The sequence below is a fragment of the Cupressus sempervirens genome, chromosome 10 (genome assembly GCF_028749045.1).
Source record: "Cupressus sempervirens isolate cs-2001-9-10 chromosome 10, ASM2874904v1, whole genome shotgun sequence".
NCBI classification, from domain to species: domain Eukaryota; kingdom Viridiplantae; phylum Streptophyta; class Pinopsida; order Cupressales; family Cupressaceae; genus Cupressus; species Cupressus sempervirens.
The window spans coordinates 213,300,071-213,326,085 of NC_143127.1; positions in this window are offsets into that span (position 1 = coordinate 213,300,071).

The window sequence follows — 26,015 nt, forward strand, 5'->3', positions numbered from 1 at the left end:
TAGTAGCATTCAAGACTACAGAGCCCCAAAGAAATTTTGATTCTAGGATAGACACATAAAATTCTAAAGCACAAAACTTGGTTAGATTAACTAGAATATTTCCCTCATCCTTTGCAATAAACCAAAAGAAAGATCAACAATGGTGTCAGCCTTGATCTAGAGTGGGTTAGTGAATGTCACTTCACACCCTACATGAATACAATCTTCCAAATTGATCATCACACTAGTTCAACATTATATCTTTGAGGAGAAGGTCATGAAGAGTGTGAATAGAGATATAGTCCTCAACTTCATCCTATGAAACATTGAGAAGGTTTTCCACCTCCCCAAGGAAGACCATTACCTTTAGATATATTATGAAGATGCAGATAGATGAGATAGGGCAAACAAGGAAGAGGCCATAGAGTTGGTACAATCTAAGTACCTAATTTAATGTACACCCTTGGGCCAAAGAACAAGAAAGGTGGATATGACACATGGATACATGATCAATGATATTTTCTACTCAATAGTCCTCTTGAGTAGAGTTAGGGTCCTTCCTATGGAAAATCATTTAGAGACATGGATGGTGAACTTTAATGAGACCATTATAATGAATAAGATACCTATTTATTTGGCCATTATCTTGAGTGAAAACCTAGATGAGACACTAATCTCAATCAAGAATGATCCATTTTTTCATGACTTCTTATATGGTGTATCTACTAGCAGCAAGGACAATAGACTATCTAGGGTTTTATAGAAAAGGAAGCATGCAAGATGAAAATGCTTGGCACTATGTAGTATATCCACAACTTTTCAAGAATAATCTCCCAATACAAAGTGTGGAATATAGAGTGGTAAATGATGGTTTCATATTTTCCACATCAAATTCATAAAGGATGATTATGCAAAGAGAATAACATTAGATGTTGTTGCAAGAATAACTAAATTAGGTTCCTACTACACTCAATTCAAGACATTTTACTTATCTTTGGGTAGCTGGTACTCTCTTGTACCCTAAAAAGCTCCTAAGATACCCTTTAGATAGGCTCATACTATTTGAGATAACTCATAAACTCACTTTTGCATATGATAGAGTGAGAAACCAACATAAGAAAACATGGGTATGGCCAATCACCATTGGGGAATTTGAAGTGAAGAAGAAGCAAGATATTTCTATATTCAACTAAGATTGGGATCAATACCACCCATATTTTTATAACATTGGGATGATGCAACATCTCATAGGAAAGAAATTTGTACATGAGGAAACCCTTGAAGACCACTAGATGAATATGGTAGAAGAATATGATGTTCATATTAGAGACTATTGTAGGATGAATCTATATGATGTAGGAGCATTTTGGGTTGCATTGTCATCCTACATGTTTTTTTTTTCATTGTTTAGTTGTAGTGTTTTTTGAGTTCTTAGTATGTGTTGAGCTCCTAGTTGAAGCTAAGTTCTTAGTATCTACTAAGCTACTAGTTGGTTCTTAGTTCTTAGTATGTGTTGAGTTCTTATTGGTTCCAAGGTCCTTATTGATTTTAAGTTCTTGTATGTGCTGAGAAGTGTTGAGTGCCAATATTTTCTGTGTCCTTCAACTAATTTGTTTGTGTCTGGTTCTAGTTTGGGGCAACCTTGCACATATTTAATTTTGGTATTCATATTTAATATTTTATGTGAGCTGATTTATGGTTATAAATTCATTTAATGTAAGATTTAATTTATGTGATAGGTCAAGCTATGGCCATACAAGTATTTAAGGAGGTTTGTGATTGATTTTTAGGAGTAAATGGGAGTTAGAGATAAGTTTTATGGAAGAGTTAGATTGTGAAGTCCATCATCAAAGGCCAAAGTTTGAACTGTATTCTTTGCCATAACCCAGAAGGCCTTAAATATGGGTACATGTGTTGGTGATTTTATGAATAAATAAGTATTTTTTTACCCTAGCTCCTTTGGTTGATATTCTCTTTGTTTTTTTTTTCATTATGTTTACTCTTGGAGGTGGCCTTGGTAGCTGGGTGAGCCTTTTACCCTAGTTTAGTCAATTTCCCTTGTAGTAGGTGGCTTCAGAGATTAAGCTTCATCCTTGTGAAGATTGGATCATGTAGAACCCTAAGTTGGATTTGGTTGTATGGTTGGAGATCTACAAATTTTACCTATAACTTGTAGAGGGTTATGATCTTGCAGGAACCTGATTGTAAAGATGATTCAAGATAGAGGAAATGTTAACAATGTCATATTGAATACTTTGATACAAATTGTAGCTAGATTAGATGACATGGAGATAGCCCAAAGGAGAGGAGCACATCTTGATGATGTGAGTGACAATGAAGTAGTAGGTCCAGACCCTAATCCATAACCTAAAGAAGATCAAGAATAGCATTTTCTAGGGCACATTCAAAATCTATATTAGAAGTTGTTCCTTATATTGGAAAATTGGACATCAATGTTGTGTTAGATTGGATCTTTGATATCGATAAGTTCTTTAAGTTTGAAAACACTCTTGATAATAGGAAGGTGAAACTTGTAGTTACCAGGTTTAAAGGTCATGCTTCACTGTGGTGGGAGTATTTGTAGACTGATAAAAAAAGGGGAGGAAAGGAGAAGATTAGGACTTGGCTTAAGATGATAAAAAAAGTAAAGAAAAAATTCCTTCCTGGTGATTACCAAGTTAGCTTGTTGAGAAAAATGCAAAATTTGCTCACAAAGGGACATGACTATAAAGGAGTATATCGAGGAATTCTATACATTGGACATTGGATCTGAACATGTAAAATGGATTGGGTATCTAAATGGATTAAGATCTAGAATCCAAGATGAAATAAGATTTGTAAAAATGGAAATTTTGGAAGAAGCATACCAATATGCCTTAAAAGCTAAGGAGATCTTGACAAAGAAGCATGATCAAAGACAAAGAGGTAGAGGTGATAGTAATGTGACAACTAGTCTTGCTTCTACCCTAGCTTCATCTAGGGTTACCTTAGGTCTTAGACTTGACCTAGCAATGTTTCTAGTTACCCTATTCTCCTTAGGATCCTAACAATAGGAACCTAACCCAATCAACTAGTGCACACTAATTAGTAAGACCAACTCTCCATCACCATTCCCTAAGCTTGATTCAACCTTTCCACTTCTTCACAGAAACTATAACCAACCCAAACAACTCAAATGACACTCCAAATGGAGGAATGACCATCCAGGAAGGAATTCAGATTCCTTTCAAAGTCCACAACCATAACCAAACTTGAAACCCTAATCAAGTTCCAAAAATCATGCAAGATTACACAAAAATGTTTGTAATAGGGCTACAAGCAATTAGCCCTCCTAATGAAGAAAATTCCAAATAGCTTGAAAATATTCTTAACAAGAGGTAAAATAAACCATTAATCTAGACACCCTTTTTAGAGAACTCAAATATTTTGGTGGTTTAGGGTTCTCAACCTGTCTGTATAGTATGGCCACAAATTAAGCCTAAAACCAAGGCTTTTAAGGGTTTAACAGATTGTCTGACGAAAGGTTTGTTTTTCCATTTCTAGAAATTTCACAATGCCTCTCATTGAATTTTGGGCTTCACCACACCTTTTTTCAAAATAGTCCAACCTTTGGTTGAAGTATCTCAAACATTCAACCACTAAAAACACCTTTATTGTATATTGTGATCCCTAGCCATGCATCACTGTCTCATCTAGGGCATCACCATAAAAAATGATTCCTTATCTTTCTAGGGCCCCTCTTTCACTATAAAATATGTACAAGGAATCATATCCCAATTCCCATGAGACCTTATAGATCCTACAGTGGGAGAGGGAGTTATGACTCCATTTTGTTCCAACACTAGATTGAGAACATCGGGCAATCAAGAACCAAAATAACTTATCCAAGAAACTAAAACCTCACAAAAGCACAAAGTAAAACTATATAGAATTAGAATATAAACCCCTCTAACATTTCGAAAAATAATAGTTCCAGTTCTAATCCATTAAAGTGCCAAAATCCTCAAAAGCATAAGACTATAACTATAAACTTGTTATTCAGTCTGTATAAATAGAATTTTCTCAAACTTCCAAGCCTATAATAAGGTAAAGAGTGGCTTTATAAACATTTCCAAAATCCTATGATCCTAACCATTTTAGATAGTTATTAACTCCAAGCTACAAAGTTTCTCGAATGCAACAAAAAGTTGTCAATGTTGTCAATGACAACATTGACAAATCTTGAGCAATTTTTACATCTTTAGTTGTTTGACCATCAAACTTGCTCCAAAAGTTACCAAACCTTGTCAAAAGTATTAAATGGATGAAAACATGTAAGAGGGACCTTAAAACACTTATCTAACCATTCTACCCTTCTAAACACAAAGATGCTTAGTTTGACCTAATTGAGTAACTATGAGTAACTTAGACCTCATTAGGCTTTCACACCTTAACTCACCTAAAACTAGGATTACATTAACCTGTATTATTCAACTATTGGTGTGGCTAGAAACACTAGAAGAAAAATAACATAGCATCCCTAGGTCTTCCATGAGGCTACCTAGGTTCCTCTACACCAGGTAGATTCTAGAGAGGTAGAGGTAGATCTTATGGAGGAGGTGGCAAATCTGATAGTTTTGTTCAAGATAAGGGAAAATATCAATGGAAAAGTGTCTAAAAAATAAAGACTAGAAAGGTGGAAATCCTTATCAAGGAGGTTTTATTTCTTACCAAGGAAGAGGTAATTCTTATTCTAGAGGTAGATTGCATGGTAATTGTTTCAAGTGTGGTAAAAAAGGGTACCAATCCTTTGAATGTAGATCCTCTAAAAATGGGCAATGTAATAGAAGTATTGTGACTAAAGGGGATATTGAGGGTTCATCAAGAAGACCTAAGGCTGGACAAAATCTCATGGTGAGAAGAACTTTATGTAATAAGGGAATTGAGGAAGAACCTATCCTAAGGAGAGGTCTTTTCAAGACCAGATGTAAGATGGCTGGAAAATTTTCCAAGTGATCATTGATAGTGGAAGTTCAAATAATTTGGCATTAGAAGAGTTGGTTAAAAAGTTTTTGTTACGGGGGCTAAAGAATTCTAAACCCTATCATGTTTCATGGATTAAGGATGAGCATAGGATATTGTTAAGTGAGCAATGTATTGTGAAGTTCAAGATTGGACATTACTTTGATGAAGTTTTGTGTGATATTATGCTCGTGGATTGTTGTCATATTTTGTTGGGTAGACCTTGGAAATATGATAGATATTCCATTCATGATGGAATATTGAATCAATAGACTCTTTGGGTGAATGGGAGAAAGCAAATATTGTTGCCTTTGATTAAGAGCCCAGATGAGGTTAATTATACTATTGTAAGAGTTTGCATGGTTAATGGAAAGAAATTTGAAAAAGAAGTGAAGAAAAATCATGTTTTTTTGTATTATTCCTAGGAGACTGGGTTTTGGTGGTAATGATCGAGCAACAAAATCTGGTAATGATTGAATTACAAATAGTGGTAGCCAAGCAATAATAAAAAGTACTAGTATAGACCAAGTGCCAGAAGAAATTGCAAGTTTTTGAAAGAGTATAAAGATATTTTTGTAGATGATATACCTGATGGTTTACTACTAGTAAGATGTATAAGACATTGTATGGATTTGATTCATGGATCTAGTTTTCCAAACAAAGCACCATATAGATTGACACCTAAAGAGAATGAAGAAATTAACAGACAAGTCCATGAATTATTGCAGAAAGGTTTTATCAGAGGTATTTTGAGTCCATGTATTGTACCTATTATATTAGAACCTAAAAAGAATGGAGAATGGAGAATTTGTATTGATTTCAGAGATGTTAACAAGATCACAGTGAAATATAGAATTCCTATACCAAGGATGGATGACATAATGGATTGTTTGAGTAGAGGAAAGTATTTTACCAAGATTGAATTGAAGAGTGGTTATCATCATATTATAATCAAAGAAGGGGATGAATAGAAGACTTCTTTCAATACAAAAGATGGTTTGTATGAATGGTTGGTTATGCATTTTGGTTTGACTAATGCACCTATTACTTTTATGAGGTTGATGAATGAATTTCTCAAATATTTCTGGATAAGTTTGTGATTGTTTATTTGCATGATATTTTGATATTCATTAAGACTAAGGAAGAAGATATTGAGCATGTTAGAAAAGTATTGCAAATATTGAAAGATAAGTTGATGATTAGCTTCAAAATGTGTTTTTTTATGCAAGAGGATATTGTGTATTTGGGATTTGTGATTTCAGTTGATAGTTTGAGAATGGATCCTAAGAAGTTTTTAAAGAAATTTTGGAATGGCCTACACCTGAGAATGTGAATGAGGTAAGATCATTTCATGGTTTGGCTAGTTCCTACAAGAAGTTTATAAGGAATTTTAGTTCTGTCTGTAATTCTATGACTAACATAATAAGAGGAGATAAAAAGGAATTCAAGTGGACACATGAGGTTAAAAGGAGTTTCGAGACTTTGAAACAAAAGGTTGTTGAGTTACTTGTATTGGCTTTGCCAAATTTTAATAAGGTATTTCATGTTGAATGTGATGCAAGTGGTAGTTCAATAGGAGCTATATTAAGTCAAGAAGGTAAACCTATTGCTTTCTTTAGTGAGAAGTTGAATGATGCAAAAAAGAAGTATTATGTGTATGATCAAGAGTTTTATGTTATTGTTCAAGCTTTGAAGAAGTGGAGACATTATTTGATTCCTAAGGAGTTTGTGTTGTATATAGATCATAAAACTTTATAGTACTTGGGAAGTCAACATAAATTGAATCAGAGACATATGAAGTGGGTTGAGCACTTGTAGAGTTTCACATTTGTGGTCAAGAATAAAAGTTGAGTCACTAACTGAGTTGTTGATGCATTGTGTAGAAGATGTTCCTTTTTGACCAAGATGAAGGTTGAATTTCTTAGTTTTGATGAAATGAAAGAGTTGTATGGTATTGAGACTTGTTTTTTTAGGCATGGAGAGAGTGCAAAGCACCAAATCTATTAGATCACACCAGTAAGTATGATGAGTATTTCATTCAAGAAGGTATTTTTTCAAAGGAATTCAATTATGTATACTAAGACGTTCTATGAGAGTTAATTTGATTAAGGAAAAACATTGTGGTAGATTGGTTGGACATTTTGGAATTGATAAGACATTGATTTTGTTGAAGGATAAATATTATTGGGCATAGATGCATAAGGATCTTTAGAAATTTGTAAGTAGTTGTGGAGTTTGTTAAGCAACAAAAGGAGTAACTTAGAATATTGGACTGTTGATACCTATTTATGTTCCTAAGAATCCTTGGAGTGACATCAATACAGATTTGGTTCTTAAATTACCAAAGACAATAAAGGGCTATAATTTTGTATTTGTTATTGTGGATAGATTTTGTAAAATGGCTCATTTCATACCATGTAGGAAGACATCAGATGTTGAGAATGTTGCTTAAATTTTCTTTAAAGAGATTGTTAGATTCGATGGATTACCAAAAATTATTATTTCTAACTAAGATAGTAAGTTTTTCGGTTATTTCTAGAGAACTTTGTGGAAGAAAATGGGTACTGAGTTAAGGTTTAGTTCTACATTCCATCCATAGACAAATGAAGAAATAGAGGTGGTGAATAAAAGCTTGGGTAATTTTTTGAGATGCTTAGTTGGAGATGAACCACATAATCAAGGGATGATATTGGCACATGATGAGTTTGCATAAAATAATTCTATTAATAGGAGTGCTAGGAAGACAACTTTTTAGACAAATGAAAAAATAGAGGTGGTGAATAAAAGCTTGGGTAATTTGTTGAGATGCTTAGTTGGAGATGAACCACATAATTAGGGGATGATATTGGCACATGATGAGTTTGCATAAAATAATTCTATTAATAGGAGTGCTAGGAAGACAACTTTTTAGATTGTTACTAGAATGCATCCTAGAGGAGTATCAGATTTAAGGGATGTTGTTGGTAAAGAGAACAAAAGTATTGCATGGGAAGAATTTCCTAATTTTATAAAGTCTTTGCATAAGAATGTGAAGCTTAAGTTGGAGCAAAGTAATTAGAAGTATAAGTAGAATGATGATAAGTCTAGAAGATGTCATGTTTCTGAAATTGGTAATGAGGAGATGGTTCATTTGAAGAAAGGTATATTTCCTACTCTAACATATAGTAAGTTAAAGATGAATAAGTTTGGAACTTGTAAGATCTCGAAGAAATTTGATAGTGAAAATGCTTATGAAGTTGAGTTACCTAATGACATGGATATATCTCCTATATTCAATGTTTCTAATTTGTATAAGTATCGTTAGTTAGATGATGAAGTTTTTGTATCAAATGATTATCCAAAGGATAAAATTGAACAGGTTGAATAGGTATTGAATTAGAGAGTTACTAAGAGCACAATAGCAAAATATTACTATGAGTATTTGGTGAAATGGAAGAATAGACCAATGGAAGATGCTATATGGATTTCTCAATCTAAGTTGGATTCAACTCAAGTTGTAAAACTTGCATTATTCATGAGAATCATTTCTTTCTACCCTAGTTGTCTAATGCAGGAGCATCTTGGGTTGTATTAACATCTTGCATGTTTTCTTGTTTTCTTGTAGTAGTTGAGTTGCAGTCTTTATTGAGTTCTTAGTATGTGTTGATCTCCTAGTTGGTACCAAGTTCTTAATATGTTCCAAGCTCCTAGTTGGTGTTGAGTTCTTAACCTGTGTCAAGTTCTCAAGCTCCATTTTGATGCTGAGTTCCTATATGTGCCAAGCAATATCAAGTGCCACTATTGTCTGGGTCCTTTGACCAATTTGTCTGTTTCTAGATCCAATTTGGGCCAACCTTGTGCATATTTAATTTTTGTACTGGTATTTAATATTTGATGTGAGGTAACTTGTGGCTATGCATGCATTTAATGTAGGATTTAATTTCTATGATAGGTCAATCTGTGGCTACACAAGTATTTAAGGAGGTCTAGGATCAAGTTTTAGGAGTCAATGGGAATTAGGGAGAAGTTTTCTAGAAGATTTATATTGTGAAGTCCATCATCAAAAGATCAAAGTTTGAATTGTATTACTAGCCATAACCTAGAAGGCCTTATAGTTGGGCATGTATATTGATTATTTGATTAATCAATAAGTATTTAGTCTCCCTATCTCCTTTGGTTGTTGTTCTCTTTGTTGTGTTTCTATTGTGTTTACTCTTATAGGTGGCCTTGGTAGTTAGGTGTACCTTTGGCCCTAGTTTCCATCTATCTCACTCTACACTACTACATCTAGAAGAAAAAGTGCTAAACATAGAAATACCCTTAAAAGCCTAGGACAAGGATGTCCCTAAGATAATGGATCCCTTAAACAACATGGATATAATCTATGATAGACACATCATTAACACATAAATAAGGCATGAGGAGAATGATGGCATGGATCATCAATATCAACATGTGGTCAAACTTATAAGGAAATAGATCAAGAAACCATTTTGGATGGATCCAGTTCCCTAGACCATACCTCTCCAAGCTATAGTTGAACCCAAGAAAGGAAAAGGAACAAAAGTAACTATACCAACCTACCCTTCCAAATCACTATTAAAAATAGAAACAACACACTGACATGAGTGGGAGGTCGAGTATTTTGAGACCACAAAAAGGAAAGTGTAGGAGGAAAAGTGTAGCCCCTAGGGAAAAAAGAAAGTGGTTGAGGCCTAGGATTAAGAAGCCTAGAAAGAGCCAAAGCAAGCTTAGTAAGAGAAACAATAGGAGAAACAAAAAGCACAACTAGAAGAATAGGAAGGGGTCCCACCTCTCTAATCCTTAGGTGAAGAATCCCCCATGTTAGTGCCTAAGAGAGTCTAAATAGAAGCTATGGTGGTAGGAGTAAAAAGGAAAAAAATTAAGAAGAAGAGAATTAACTCCCCATAGGTGCTAGTAATTATTCCTAAAGTGGATGATGAGGAAGAAGGGAAATAAATTGAATTTTTCCCCTTGAATAAAAGAACTCACTCAATTATGGTGGTAGAGGAGGAGAGAAGAAAAAGCTCAACTCAAACACCTCCATTTGACCCTATCGAGCTTATCCAGGTTGAAACTTCTAAAGATTAATAGAAAAATTGGATAGCAAAAAGGGGAGGTGAAGGAGCCAAACTTTTTGACCTCTTATATTTTGATTTCATGCCTATAGGCACCAAGATGCTGGGAGAGAAAATAAGGATCCTCCTAGAAATGAATCATTAGGAGAGGATTGGAATTAATTTCCTCCTCTACCTCAAGGACCTCTTGACATTCATTTTCCACGAGCATAGGACATAACATTAATAATGGATAAAGGGTTAGTAGCTCCACCTCCTCTAGCGATCCAAGATGAAATAGAAAGTCAGACTACAGAGGAAGGAGAATATGAATAGTTGCATACTGATGAAGTATTTGAAGAAAGAAAAATAGAAGATGAAAGGAAACAAGTTCCTCTAGATACAAAGGCTAGGCACTTATCCCAACATAGTACATAAACTCTCTTTGAAGATCACCCTCAACACTATTGGAAACAATTGGATAATTGTGTATTGTCTTTGCTCTTACAAAAAATATCATATCTTTACCGGTTAGTGTATGTCAAGCTCACTTGAGTGATGAAGATAGTTTCATATGTCTATCAAGAATTCTAGTGTTTCCTAAGTTTATAAGATAGTATCTATTGAGTTCACTTAGGCATTGAAGAAAACTTCACAGAAGTTGAGTGTTACTTCAGCTCACTTGGGTAAAAATAGAAAGATGGATGGAACCAGTACTAACTAAGCTCACTTAGTTACCAAAGGGAGTTCTTGAAGATGTAGCATTAACTGAGTTCACTTGGTTAACATAGGAAAACCTTTTTAGTGTTAGTGTCTACCAACAAGGGTTTTCTAACGAAGGATTTTATTATTTTCTCATATCAAGTTTAATTGATTTGTTTGTTGGTTCTAAACAATTGAGGAGATGCATATTAATTGTTCTAAGATGCATCCAAGTAGACTTGACAATATGTAAGATATAAGTATAACATCAAGTGGAGGACTGAGAGTGAAAAGAGTGTATGGAAGAATAGAAGATGCTAAGAGGAAGCAAATTAGAAGAATAAGTAGAACATCCTTGAGAAGTTGTAAAGATACATTCAATTAAGAAGGATCAAGTATGCAAGCCAGAATTGGGATCTGAAATTATAAATTTAGTTGCATAAGAAATTAGGTCATCTCATTATTACTATCTAACCATTATAGTAGTAATCTAAATCTCTTAACAAAATTGGCTTAACAGCTATTTGTAAATCCTCTAACAAGGTGGCATTTCTAGATTGAAGTGTCTAAAGACCTCTAACAAGGACACTCCTAAAAGAGTGATTAAATCCTCTAATAGGGTTGCACCTAATAGTATGTTTTGTAACCTTTAATAGGGTTAGATCCTAATAGGGCTCACTTTAGAAGAGATAAAATTAGTAACTAGTTGCAATTGGTGGTATTTCCCAAATTAGGTTTCCACATTAAATCTCGGTGTCACTTTTGTTCATGCTATTTCTTTCATGTTTATTAAACTAATTTGATTAAAGTTAATCATAGATAATATCTTAATTTGTGCATGTTCAGTATTTACCAAGTAAATATTGTTATTTCAAGGGTTACCAAGTTACAACATATTGTTAGTGTTAACTGAGAACCTGTATGTTAACTAAGTAATGATAGTTTCATTAGAGTTTATGTTTTGTATTGACATCTAAGGGACTTAGATTTATTTTTTGGTAACTGATTCACCCCTCCCCTCTCAATTACTCTCTTATATTTCCAAAAATTGGTATAAGAGTTTTTGGTGCTTGTAGAGAAGGTTTCAAGGATCTAAGCTAAAATATTAGGGTGTCTTACAAAAGAGAGATTCCCAAGCTGGATAGAGATAACTTTGTGTCATGGAAGGAAATTATGAAGTTGCACCTAGAAACCATTAATAATTGAAGTTTAAAATATTTGGAAAATTCTTACAAGGCTCCTATAGGAACACTAAATGTGAAGGAGATTGTTGAAAAGAAAAATCATAGCATTATGATGATTGACATTGCATCAACTCTTAACTAATGTTGAATTTGACAAGGTCAAAGGATGTGCTATTGCTCATGACATGTGGACCAAATTGAAGGATACCTATAGAGGTGATGATAATGTGAAAAGAGCTAAATTAAAAATCTTGAGAGGGTAGTTTGATCAGATGAAGATGAGAGAGGATGAAACATTGTAAAATATGTTGAGAGAATCAAAGCTAGTGTTAGTGTAATCAAAGCCTCTGGATGGAAAATCAATGATGTCATAGTGGTAAGAAAGGTACTCAGAACCCTTCTTCCTATCTATGAAATTAAAGTGTTTGCTATTCAAGAGATGAGATGTAGTCTAAATAATAGGATAACTTTGGATGTTCTAGTTGGAGGATTGACAACATTTGAGCTAGATAACTATGATGATCATACTCCAAGTTTTGGAAATCTTGAGTTTACATTTCAAGACAAGTTATCACTTAGGAAGAAATCTACAAAGTATAAACGAAAATGATATGAAAGTGAAGAAGAAGATAGTTTTGATAGTGATCTTGAAGCCATTGAAGCATTGCTTGCAAGAAGGTATCACAAAGGAAAAGGAAAGTACAAAGGTAAAATTCCTTTAATCTTATTTTCTTGTGATGATGCAATGAGGGAGAGAATAAATAGGGCCAAAGGAACACCTAGAAATTCAAACCAACCTTGTAGAGTAAATAGAATGGAAGAAAATACACAAAGAAAATAGCACCATAGAGAGAGAACAATATTCTTCTACTGATTCATCAAAATATCAGCATACATGCCCAACTGTAAGGCCTTCTAGGTTATAGCCAAATACAAAATACCTTCTAAATCCAAGATCTAACTTCAAATTCACACTTCCAAACACATATGAAACAAACTTTCCAAACCTTCTAGTTCTCTTTTAAACTCTCCAAAATCTACTCTAACTCTAAGCCTAAACACCCTATTTATACTTGCCAAAATGGCTTATAGAAGATTGTAGAACATTACAAAATAGAAAGGCCAACCTAAAATGGTTTGCATGCATCCCAAGATAAGATCTTATCATAAAAAATGTGATCAAAATAAATCACGCAAGTTGGCTCCCTTCAAAAATACAAAAAACTTGTCCAAAATGATGACTCTTAACTTCAATAGGAATACTCAAAACATAAAGGATCACTCAGCACATAAAGAATAGCTTGACACATAGTATGGAACTCAACACACACACTATAGAGTGAGATGGGATAGCATACTAACAAAAGTGTTAACATGATGTGGGATAATTTCAACTCGGCTTAAACTGTAAAATTACTATCACTCGGCAATTGTTGTAACAAAACAATGACTATAACTCAACAACAACTAGTAGAATGAACAAAAATGAGTAGGATAAAATTTCAACCTAGGATGCTCCCACATCAACAACTAGGGTAGAAAGAAAAGATTCTCCTAAATCATGCAAGTGTCACAACCTGAGCTAAATCTATCTTATATTGAGAAATCCATGTAGCATCTTCAATTGATCTTTTGTTAAACTTCACCAAATATTCATAGTAGTCTTTTCCTCTTGTTCTTTTACCAACTCTCTGATCTAATATCTATTCAACCTCTTCAATCTTCTTCTTAGGATAATCATCAGGTATAAGAAATTCATCATCTAACTCGTGATACTTATACATATCAACAACATTGAATATAGGAGATATATCCATGTCATTAGGTAACTCAACTGCATAAGCATTTCCATTGTCAAATTTCTTCAAGATCTTACAAGGTCTAAACTTCTTCATCTTCAACTTACTATATGTTCTAACAGGAAACCTTCCTTTCTTCAAATGTGCCATCACCTCATCACCAACTTCAAAAACATGATGTCTTCTAGACTTATCAGCATTCTCTTTGTACTTCTAATTACTTTGTTCCAACTTTAACTTCACTTCCTTATGCAAAGACTTCATAAAATCATAAAATTCTTCTCCTACAACACTTCTCTTCTCTTCACTAGAATCATCTCTTAAATCTAATACTCCTCTAGGCTTCATTCCAATAACAATCTCAAAAGGTGTCTTCCCTATACTTATATTCACAGATTTATTATATGCAAACTCAGCTTGTACTAATACCATCTCCCAATTATGTGGTTCATTTCCAACTAAGCATCTCAACAAATTACCTAATACTTTATTCACAACCTCTATCTATCCATCAATCTATGGATAGAATTCAGAACTAAATTTCAACTCAATACCCATCTTCTTCTACAAAATTATCCAAAAATAACCAACAAACTTATTGTCTCTATCAGAAATAATACTTCTTGGTAATTCATGCAATCTAATAATCTCTTTGAAGAAAAGTTTAGCAACATGCTCAACATCTAATGTCTTCTATCCACAACAACAAATATAGAATCATATCCCTTTGCTATTTTAGGAAATCCAAGAAAAAAATCCATGCTAATGCCCCTCCAAGGTTTCTTAGGAATAAAAATAGGTCTATACAATCCAATATTCTGACTTACTCCTTTTTCAACTTGACAAACTTCACAAATCTTCACAAACTTCTGAACATCCTTCTACATCTATAGCCAATAATACTTTTTCTTCAAAAAATTTGATGTATTATCAATTCCAAAATGTCCAACCAATCCACCACTATGTTTTCCCTTAATCAAATTCAACCACATAGAGCTTCCAAGGATACACAACTGAATACCTTTAAATATCATACCTTCTTGAAAAAAAATTCATCATACTTACTAATATGATCTATTAGATTTGGTGCTTTGCACTCTCTCCACACATTAAAAAAATCAGGATCAAGATCATACAACTCTTTCATTTCATCAAAACCAAGAACTTCAATCTTCATTTTAATCAACAAAGAATGTCATCTGCTCAATGCATCAACAACTCTATTACTAACTCCACTTTTATGTTTAATCATAAATGTAAAACTCTACAAATACTCAACCCACTTCATAGTCTCTAATTTAATTTATGTTGACTTCCCAAGTACTCTAAAGCTTTATGATTTGTATAAAACACAAACTCTTTAGGAATCAAATAATTTCTCCACTTCTTCAAAGCTTAAACAATAGCATAAAACTCTTGATCATACATAAAATACTTCATTTTAGCATCATTAAACTTCTCACTAAAGAAAGCAAAAGTTTTATGTTCTTGGCTTAATATAGCTCCTATTGTACTACCACTTGCATCACATTCAACTTGAAATACATTATCTTCTCTCCTTGTCTCAGTGATAGCATTACAAACAACACTAGAACTCTTTATAAACTCCCTATAGAAACTAGGCAAACCATGAAATGATCTTACCTCACCCACATTCTCATGTGTAGGCCATTCCAAAATTGCTTTAACCTTCTTAGGATCCATTATCAAAGCATCAGCTAAAATCACAAATCCCAAATACACAATCTCTTCTTGCATAAAAGAACACTTTTTTAGATTAATCATCAACTTCTCCTCCTTCAATTTTTGTAATACTTGTCTAATGTGCTAAAGATGTTATTCCTTAGCCTTACTAAATATTAGAATATCATCCAAATAAACAATCACAAATTTATCCAAAAATCTTTTTAGAAGTTCATTCATCAACCTTATGAATGTACTAGGTGCATTAGTCAAACCAAAAGGCATAACCAACCATTCATACAAACCATCTTTTGTCTTGAAAGAAGTCTTCCATTCATAACCTTCTCTAATTTGTATTCAATGATAACCACTCTTCAAATCAATCTTGGTAAAATACTTTGCTCCACTCAAACAATCCATAAAATAATCCATCTTGTTGGTTTGATTTTTTACAAAATAAATTTCTTCTAGTCTAGGTATAAAAAATCAGAATTGAATCCATTGCTTGCCTCCTAGGGTTTTTGGTTTTTTGGCCTTGCATTTTAATAACCTTTTAAAAAACCTATAAAACCCTAAGTCTTGCATTTATTTTTGAATTTATTCGGGCACAAAGTCTTTCAAATTTCAGATATTCCTTGACCCATTTAAATCTTTTGCTATAGCAAATGCTTTTTACCTAGTTTATTCACACCATCTGATCTTTATAACATCTACAGCAATCACATCGTCGCTATGTAAAAATGCAAGTTTTTTAATGATAGCAACATAGCAACTATCATGAAATTGATTAGAGGTGTTGTAAAGTGGAGGGTTAGTGCTGGAAAACTACATTGTTTCAAAAAGGTTCAGTCACATGCTTCATGTCAGAATTGTTAGAACTAGAAAGGAACCAAGTGTAATGAATTGCAAGTGACATCATCAAAGTCTAGTTTTTTTTATGAGTCAATATTTCACTATAAAAAAAATTTTTCACCCTAATAGTAGCAACATAGTGCCTTATTAGAGAATATAAACGATGGCAAATTTTAAAAATGACAGTGACTGTGAATTTCCCCAATGGTATTATGGATGTGTGCCTTTATTACTTTTTCAGAGGTGTTAATTGTGGTAATCATGAGTGAAAAGTAGGTATTTTCCCTACACTATATTTTACAATATTCATGAGGTCACTATTTTATGACCAAAAAAATAATGGATCTCACCAGTAGTGACATAGCGACTCGATGAGAAATAGTTTTGTGGTGGCAATTTTTGAAGGTGGGTCCCAACATCTGCTTCGTTAGAAATGAACCACATAATCTCCTAGACATGGTGGCATTCTACTGGAAAAAAATACACACTAGAAGTTTTAAGAACATTGGAGGTCCCTATGTCATGACCAGAAAATCTTTGCTCCTCACCGGTAGTGACATAGCACCTAGCCTAAAAATGTGCATGCAACGAGACCCAAATCACATGATGTCACAACAAGGATTGGAATTTTAAATTATATGATAGTTTGATAGAACATTTCCATGTCATTAGTAACATGGACCCACACCCAAGTCAAAAGTCAGATGAAAGATTGTGATTGTTGGATCAAAATCAGATCAATGATCATTGCCAAGTCACTATGAGAAGTTGTGCATTGTTTACCCATTGTGACATGGTGACTGTTGGTCCAATTTTTTGCAGGATAAAATTTCCCCAATCTAGGTACAAAAAATCAAAATTGAATCCATTAGTGGTGAATAGGGTTTCTAGTCTTTGGTCCTCCATATTTGTTAGCCTTTGAAAACATTTGTTAAACCCTAGGTCTCGTTCCTTTTAAAAATTTTGGGTGCAAAACCTTTTACAAAAAATTGAAAATATTCTTTATCCATTTCAAAAAATTTGCACCCCCAAGTGGCCTTTTTATTTTATTTTTCTCAACATTCAATCCTTGTAAGATCTATGATAGTCTCTATCTCACTATGAAAAGATGCCAATGTTTTACCCTACGCAACATAGTGACTACAAAAAAATTGAAGGGTTGTGCTGTAAAATGGAGTTGCAGTGATCAGAGATTGTATTGCATCAAAAGTTTCAGTCATGTGCACTTTTTTAGTGTTGTTAGAGTTGGAAAGGGAACCAAGTATCATTGAAGGCAAAAGAAGTCACTAGAATATAGTTTCTCTGATGGGTCTTTATGTCGCTGTAAGAAAAACTAAGCACCCTGCCAGTAGCAACATAATGCCCAGTCAGGAAACACGTGTCATGATGGCTTCCAAACTTCCTAGTGATCATAAAGACTTCCAAGTGGAATGGTGAGTAATGATTTTATTGTTATGTCAGAAGAATTAATGAGGGTGATTATGACTTGACTTCCCTTTATCTTTTTGGCACTAAGTTTTGATAAGACACCGGAGGTCACTATGTCATTGTCAAGAAATTTGTGATCTTTTCCATTAGTGACATAGCACCTTGATAGAAAGTAATAATGTAGGAACACTTTTAGAAGGTTGATTCTAGACACATGCTCCATCAAATATCAGTTATGAGGTTTTTGGGACATGGTGGCATCTAGTGGGATACATGTACGCACCAAGAAAAGTGAAGGCACCAGAGGTCGCTATGTCACTATCATGAAAATTATGCATCTGTCATTAGCAGCATAGTGCCTAGTTGTGAAATGAACATATGGTTGGACCCAAGCAACATGGCAATGTGACTAGGATTAGAATATCATTTTAAATGCAAACTATACAAAATATCCTCACATCATCAATAACCTGGACCCACCCCCCATTCATAAATCATATGAAAGATTTTGATCATTCGATCAAGCTTAGATCAACGATTGTTGCTACCTTGCTATGGAAAGATGTGCATGTTTTACTCTATGTGACATAGTGACTAGGGGACCCACCACTTCTTATGCATGTCATGTAGTTTCCTCACCTCATATCTATTTTAAATCTATGATTGTCACTATCTTGCTATGATAAGTTGCTTAAATGATATGTATAGTGACATAGCAACAAAGGGCCCACCACATTACTCTTAAGTAATGCATCAAAGTGTCCTCTACGTGATCAAAGTAGAATCAATAGTTGTCGCTACTTCGCTATAGTAAGATGCTTGCTCTTTATGTATAGTGAGGTAGCAACCTGACCACACATGTCCTTAGTCATCAGTGGGTCTAGACTGAAATACCAACAATGAAGGAACTATACACATGGAGAAATCTCATCGGGTTGACTACCAACATGTGAAGTGGAACGTGAGTCATCTTTGCCTACATCCCTAAATTGTAGGATTTATCAAAAATCAATGGTGTAAATTTGAACGTAGAAGATGGTACCACTTTGTGTATTTATGAAGAATGAAATCTCCATGTGCAAAATAAAAATAGAGTATAATATAGAAGATTTTCTTAGTTCCATCTCATGTGAACAAATATTTCAAGCCTTCTCCTGAATAGAAGCCATTATTGAGAAGGTTGTGTTGAGCTTGACAAGAGTGTGAAGCAGAATTCCATTGTTTGCGAAGATATTGCAGGATTACAAAAAGAAATGAGCAAAGACTCAAGTAAGTAATTATACTATAATCTCTGTAATGTCTCAGTTTTGCAAATTATAATAAAAAGTGCCTCATAAGAAGGTATTTTCTAGTCAAGAGAATTATTTGGATAGGAATGTCCATGATGATTTGCTTGAGCTACTCCCTAACTCCACTATTGAAATTGTACAAGTTAAAAAGCTTACCTCATTAAACCCTAGGTTGAGAATAACAAATGGATTGTATGAAAAGGGGAATTGGGTTCGGGATGCTAACACCTCTCAAATTGGTCTGGATTTGTTTAAGAAATGGTTTTCAAAGAGGAACCTTTTTGCCCCACATGCCAATATTTGGAATTTTGATTTAGGAAAATTGGCAGTTCCTAGTGTTTTTATGGATTATGATCTTCTTGAAGCTATGGCAAAGAACTATAACCAAACCATTAGAATAGTGAGAAGAACTAATGGTGAGGTCCTAATTATAGTCATCCCAGATGAAATTAGGGAAGTTTTTGGTTTAGGGTCTCTCACTGATTATCATGTGCCCATTGATTTGAAAGGGTTAGAAAAGGAGTACATGTCCAAGAAGGATTGCATTAGGCAAGGTGTGCTAAAGGTACATATAGGTAAAATTGGAACTTTTCCAATGATAATAATAGCCTCTAGAGAACCTTTCAAAAGGGCATACTTCAATACCAAGGCTGTTAGATATATAGAACCCTGTGCAAAGTTTTTGGGAAAGATGAAGACAAGTTTATGCCTATGGATTTTATGTACATGGTTACTCAAATTTCATCTTTTGGTGTGGACATAATTTTTTATTTTGCTTCTTACTTAGATGAGGAAATTCACAATCAATTGATTGGGATTGCTAAGGGCAAGATGGAAATTTTTTTTGGCCATTATTCTTTGTTGATGCACGTGTTTTTGTTTAAGGGAGCAACATATTTTGGTAAAGAAATGGAGTTGAATAGAGAAGAGAATGGAGAAGCACTACCAGTCCAATTATGGAGGGTAGGTATTACTTGGGATGCAAAGAAGGCTATCTTTGTTAGGTTTGATAGGTATTTCGCTTCTAAGCTAAGATTCCTCTTATTGAGTGATAGTCCCAGAATCCCTATGGCACTAATGGGTCTAATTAGGCCTATGGACAATCCCAGTGGTTTGAAAGTTTCACATAATTGGGGAGATGTCATCCCATTTTTTATTTCTACTATATTTAGAATTTATGGTTTTAAAGGAAGTCCTCATGTATTACCTTACCAAGTGCCCTTGAAGGTAGGAGTAGTTGAATTTTTGTGGTAGTTGGGAGTAGTGGAGGAAACCTTTTTGTTAAAGAGGGGAAGGGGATCAATTTTCCCTACTTGTACAATGTGGCCCATCATTTTATAATCACAAAAGGGGTTTGGCTTTCTCTAAACAAGATTTTGGATCCTTATAAGATGGCTATTTCTCACCCTCATTTTTGTGATTCTGAGGGATTTTATCATTTGGCTCTAAGACACAAAATTAAGTTTGGTAAAATTGAGCATGAATTCTATTTTCTTGAAGACATAATAAGGAATGAATACTCCTTGCAAGAGCAAGAGACTAGAAAGGAAAAATGGAGAGTCTTCTCTAAAGTTTTGGATTTTATTCATTGTTTTGATGTAGATTATAATCGTTTGGACAAATGCTGTTACAAATGTAGATAAGATAAATAAACTTATGAATACCTTTTCTAAAATAATGGAGGCAATGAATGAAAAGAAGCAATTATTTATTAGATTTTACCCAGATAAGGCTAGGGAAGTAATGAGAAGATTGGATTTTACTCCCAATATAGGGGCAGGTCAATTAACTATCCAAAAAAGATCAGGGTATACTATTATTCAAAAAAAAAAAAAAAACCACTATGGACAAAGGTAAACAAATAATTGAGTCTACTAGTGATGTTTTGGAAGAGAGGCCTCTTAAGCCCTCCCTTAAAAGGAAAAAAATAATAAGAGAAGAGGATCCTCATGTTGAGGAATACTCACCCTCGTAGACCCCTATGAGAATTGAAGAATAATAGCTCACTCAAGGGAAAATTGAACAATTGGGATCCCAAGGGGGAGTTTTTGTTACACAATCAAAAATAGATGAAGGAAACCCAGAGGAAGGGAATTAGACTCTATACTAGAGCAAGCAAGTCAACAATTTTTATTAGATTACAATTTTGTCAAATCTAGGGCTTTCTACTAATTTGCATGGAGAACTAACATGAGAAAATTTGAAGAAAGATGCAACAAGTTGAGAATTGAGCATCCTGAGCTAGAGGAGGCAACCCTACAAAATTAAATAAAGGAATAGATGATTCAAGAGCTCCAAAACACAACCCTTGAAGAGGGGAGGCAAATGGTCAAGGCTTCAAATATTTTATTGTTACCCAATTGGGATATAGCTGATGCATTAATTTTTAATTATATTTCAAATAAGTTGGAATTACAAGACCCCAGTAAAAAGGAGTTTGCAAGGACTTCATTTAGTGAAGATCAAGCTACTCTAGTTATTTAGTCATTGAGAAGGGGATCTAGGGCTATTCCATCATAGCCAGATGACTCAGGATTAATAAGAAATATCATCGTGAGTAGAGTGGCTAATACTTCTCATGTGTAGGCTACACACTAGAATGTAGATTCAAATCAATTTGTTTTGGCCACTACTAAAAAGGAAGAAAGGGCCATGTTTGAGTTGCAGAGCAAATATGAAAGTGTCCTGGAAGCTTACAATAAGGAAGTTCAAAAGAGGATTGAACTTGAAAATAAATTAATGGGGAGGTCTACAAGACCAAGAATAACATATCTCCATCCCCTATTGGAGCCTTTTAAATCCACTCCTCTTATAGAGATGCCAGATACCCCACAAAGGCCACAATATTACACTGCTGAAGACTTTGAAGAAGAAAAGAGCAAGCTGTAGGCCTTACATGTAGAATTAAATTTACAATATGAAGATAAATTGAGAAAGGCTCTCACTTATTTGGGGGATAAAATTGAATGGCCATTAGTTAATGATCAATTAGCTAGGGTGGTAAGTATTTGGAATGAATTGAAAGAAAATGATGAGGCTCTAAAGCATATTATGAATAAATAGGGAAAGAAATAGAGGAGGAAGGAAGTAAAATTTTTGTGTTACTCTATCATAAGGTCATCACATGATCAAATTGAAAGGACCTATGATATTGTTATTGATCTCCCAAATTTTGTTAATGAGAGAATTCATCTATAGAGATTAATAGTTGGCTATTTGAACAAATATAAGAGCCAAAAGTTTAGTTTATTTCCTCATGCCCTAGATAGAAGGAATAATTTGAAAATAAAAGATGAATGGGCTAAGGAACTTGATGATTTATTTTGTCTAAGGATGAATAAAATTATCAATGAAATAGGATATGCATGGTGGGATACCACAATAGAGAAAATAGTGAAAACCCAGACATTCTTTGATTATTTGAAACAAGAATTTATTGATATTGATAGGGAAGTAGAATATGTTTTCAAGAAGCAATAGGATATTCTGCAGTTTGATTGGCTAGATGACACACTGTTTGACAAGTGGATGAGAGACATTTCTCTTGATGAACAATTTGAAGAAGTTGAAACTAATAGTGATGAGGTGCAAGATGATGAGATTCAAATCATTGATGCCACCACACAAGGCCAATAGGAAGAAGAAAATAAAGGTGACCAATTAGTTTCCATTGCAGGCCCAGAACTTCAAGATGTTGACACAACTGAGGAAAGGCAAAAAGTAAAAGTAGCTTTGCTATTACAGGACAAAGATAGTGAAAACCCATCGGTTGAGGTTAATCTACAATCATCAGAAGATATTTCATCATTGGTAGGGATAGAAATTGTATACATAGAAGAATTAGAATAGCAGCCAATCAAAAAATCAGCAATATAAAAATGATGTAATAGAAAGGGACCCACAAAAAGAATGTTTGATGTATAAATCTTTATGTTACTCACAATTTTGTCTTTTTGTGATAGGTGTATGTAAATATCTCTTGTAATAGACACCTACTAGTTCTCTATGCGTGAAGCTTGTTGCATCTCACATTATATAAGTGAGAGTCCAAGGCTAGAGAAGGGTCTGATTTCTAATGCATTTTAATATTACACTTAGGATGTTTTCGATCCAATTTTTGAGCAACTTTATGATATGTCTTCTCTACATATTTTTTGAGAATACATCAATATGGAATGATCTTTGTGTCTCTTTCTAAAATCATTCTGAGTTTCTACAATGGTATACAATATTCAAAGAAATTAATACAAAGTTTGAGTTGTCCCCATATCAGTTCTTTCTGAATTTTGTCTCCTTTATTATTACCTGGTATAAACTATGATGGGTCCCTTAGTCACTATTGCTATTTTAAAACTATTGGACAACAAAGGCTCAATACCAAACTGATAATACTTACACAATCTAAGGGTTAGCTATTTCCTATCAACAATTATGTATGTAAACCAATTGGAACCAACTTCAACAAAACCACAATTGGCTTTCTAATCTTTAGGCTCTGCAAAGCCAAGGTGGGTATACCTAAGGGATGATTCAATTTGCCTAATTTGTATGAGAACTATATTAGTTTCATTTTGATTCTCATCCTTAATCCTTAAAAACATACCTAATTTTGACATTTTCAACAAAATAAATCCCACATAGTAGATTTGGTCATAAATTCTTCTACAGATTTGCAAGTATTCTTAGCAATAGTGGCTAACTAAAGCTAGAACAATCCATGCAAACAAGTATTGACCATCTTTGAAAATCTTCATATAAAGAAAGTAAAATTGATTGTGACTTTAGACTTGATACTCATTTATGATATATCTATCTATGGACTAGATAAATTAGATCAGTACCTATTCCATTGGGATTCAGAGTCTATTGCAAATTTATGGATCTGATTTGTTGCCTTACAACAAATATTATCAGCAATTCTCACTTGAATTCATCCTTACAGACATCCTTTCTATTACCATAGCAATCTCATCAAATTCATCAAAGATTTTACTTAATTCATTGAATTAATAGCAATAATGAACTGACATACAACCTAAATGAAATGCATTCAATTGCACCAACTTTACTCACAAAATCTCAAAATAAATAACTCTAATGTAGTTTCCTCACCTTTAGATCAAGCTTAGATCTATGACTATCACTTTGTCACTATGGAGAGCTGCTCAAGTTTTAAGGATCGCAATATAGTGAGTAAAGGAAATGAATAGGGGACCCACCACATTTTTATTAAGTAATGAATCAAATGTCCACCACTCTATCAAGATGGAATCAATGTTTGTCACTATATCGCATAGGCAACATGCTCGTTCTTTATGTATAGTGATGTAGCAACTCAGCGACACATGTCCTCGAGGATTAGTGGGTCTAGTTTGAAACACTAGTAGTGAAGGAAAAGTATAGGTGGAGAATTTTCATTGGATTGACTGCTAGCATCTCAAGTGGAAAATGAGTTAGCCCTATTTTCACTCCTAGATTGTAGGATTTTTTGAGATCAATGGTGTGAATTTAAATGTAGAAGGTAGTGCCACTCTGTTTCCCTTATAGTTCATTTATGAGGAATGCAAGCTTCATGTGCAAGCAAAAAATAGAGTATATTGTAGAAGATCTTGCCATTTTCATCCCACACGAACAAGATTTCAATCTTACAAAGTAGAAGAAATTAGCGTGAATTTGTGCTGGGCTTGATCAAAACATGATTCAATTTCCTGTTGTTCACAAGACATTGTAGAATTATAGAGAAGAACAAGTAAGAAAAATCAAGTAAGTTTCTATATACTATAATCTTTGTAGCAATTTAGTTTTCTGCAAACTATATCCAGTATGCCTCCCAAGAAGGTATTCTCTAGGTAGGAAGATTATTTGGCCAAGAATATCCATGATGACCTGCTTGAATTGCTCCCTGAGTCTACCACTAAAATTGTGAACGTAAAAAATTTAACCTCGTTAAACCATATGCTCAAAATCATAGATGGGTTATACGATTAGGGGAATTAGGTCCAGGATGCTAAAACTTCTCAAACTAGTCTTTCTTTATTTAAGAAATGGTTTTCAGAAAGGAATTTATTTGCCCCACATGCCAATATTTGGAACTTTGACTTAGGAAAGTTAGTAGTTGCAAGTGTTTTTATGGATTTTGACCTCTTAGAAGCTGTTGCAAAAAATTATGATCAAGCAATTAGAGTAGTGAGAAGAATTGATGGTAAGATTCTAATCACAATCAGCCCAGAGGAAATTCAAGAGGTATTTGGTTTAGGGCCTATGACAGACTATCATGTGCCCATTGCCCTACAAGAATTAGAGAAAGAATATGTGTCAAAGAAGGATGCAATTAGGTAGGGTGCACTGAGGGCACATATAGGAAAAATTGGAAATTTTTTAGTGATTACAACATCCTCTATGGAACCCTTTAAAAGGGCATATTTCAATACCAAGGTTGTGGAGGCATACATGACTCTACGTAGAGTTTTTGGTTAAGATGAAGAGGATTTTATGTGCATAGGTTTTATGTATATGATCACTCAGATTTCCTCTTTTGGTGTGGATATTATTTTTAATTTTGCCTCCTATTTAGCAAAAGCAATTCACACTGGGCTAGTTGGGATTGCAAGAGACAAGGTGGAGAAAATTTTTGGTCACTATTCCTTGTTGATGCATATGTTTTTGTTCAAAGGATTAACATATTTTAGTAAGAAAATGAAATTGAACAGAGAACAAGATGGGGAAGCACTACCAATCTAGTTATGGAGTGCAAATATGACCTAGGAAGTAGAAAGGGCTAGTTTTGTCAGGTTTGATAGGTGCTTTGCTTCAAAGTGAGGTGCCTATTATTAAGTGACAACCCCAGAGTACCTAAGGCACTAGTAAGTCTTATTAGGCCCCTAGAAAATCCTATTGGTTTGAAAGTTTCACATAACTGGGGAGACATCATCCCATATTTAGTTTCAACCATCTTTAGGATTTATGGTTTCAGAGGTACTCCTGATGTATTACCTTACTAGGTGCCATTAAAGGTAGGGGTAGCTGAATTTTTGTGGTAGC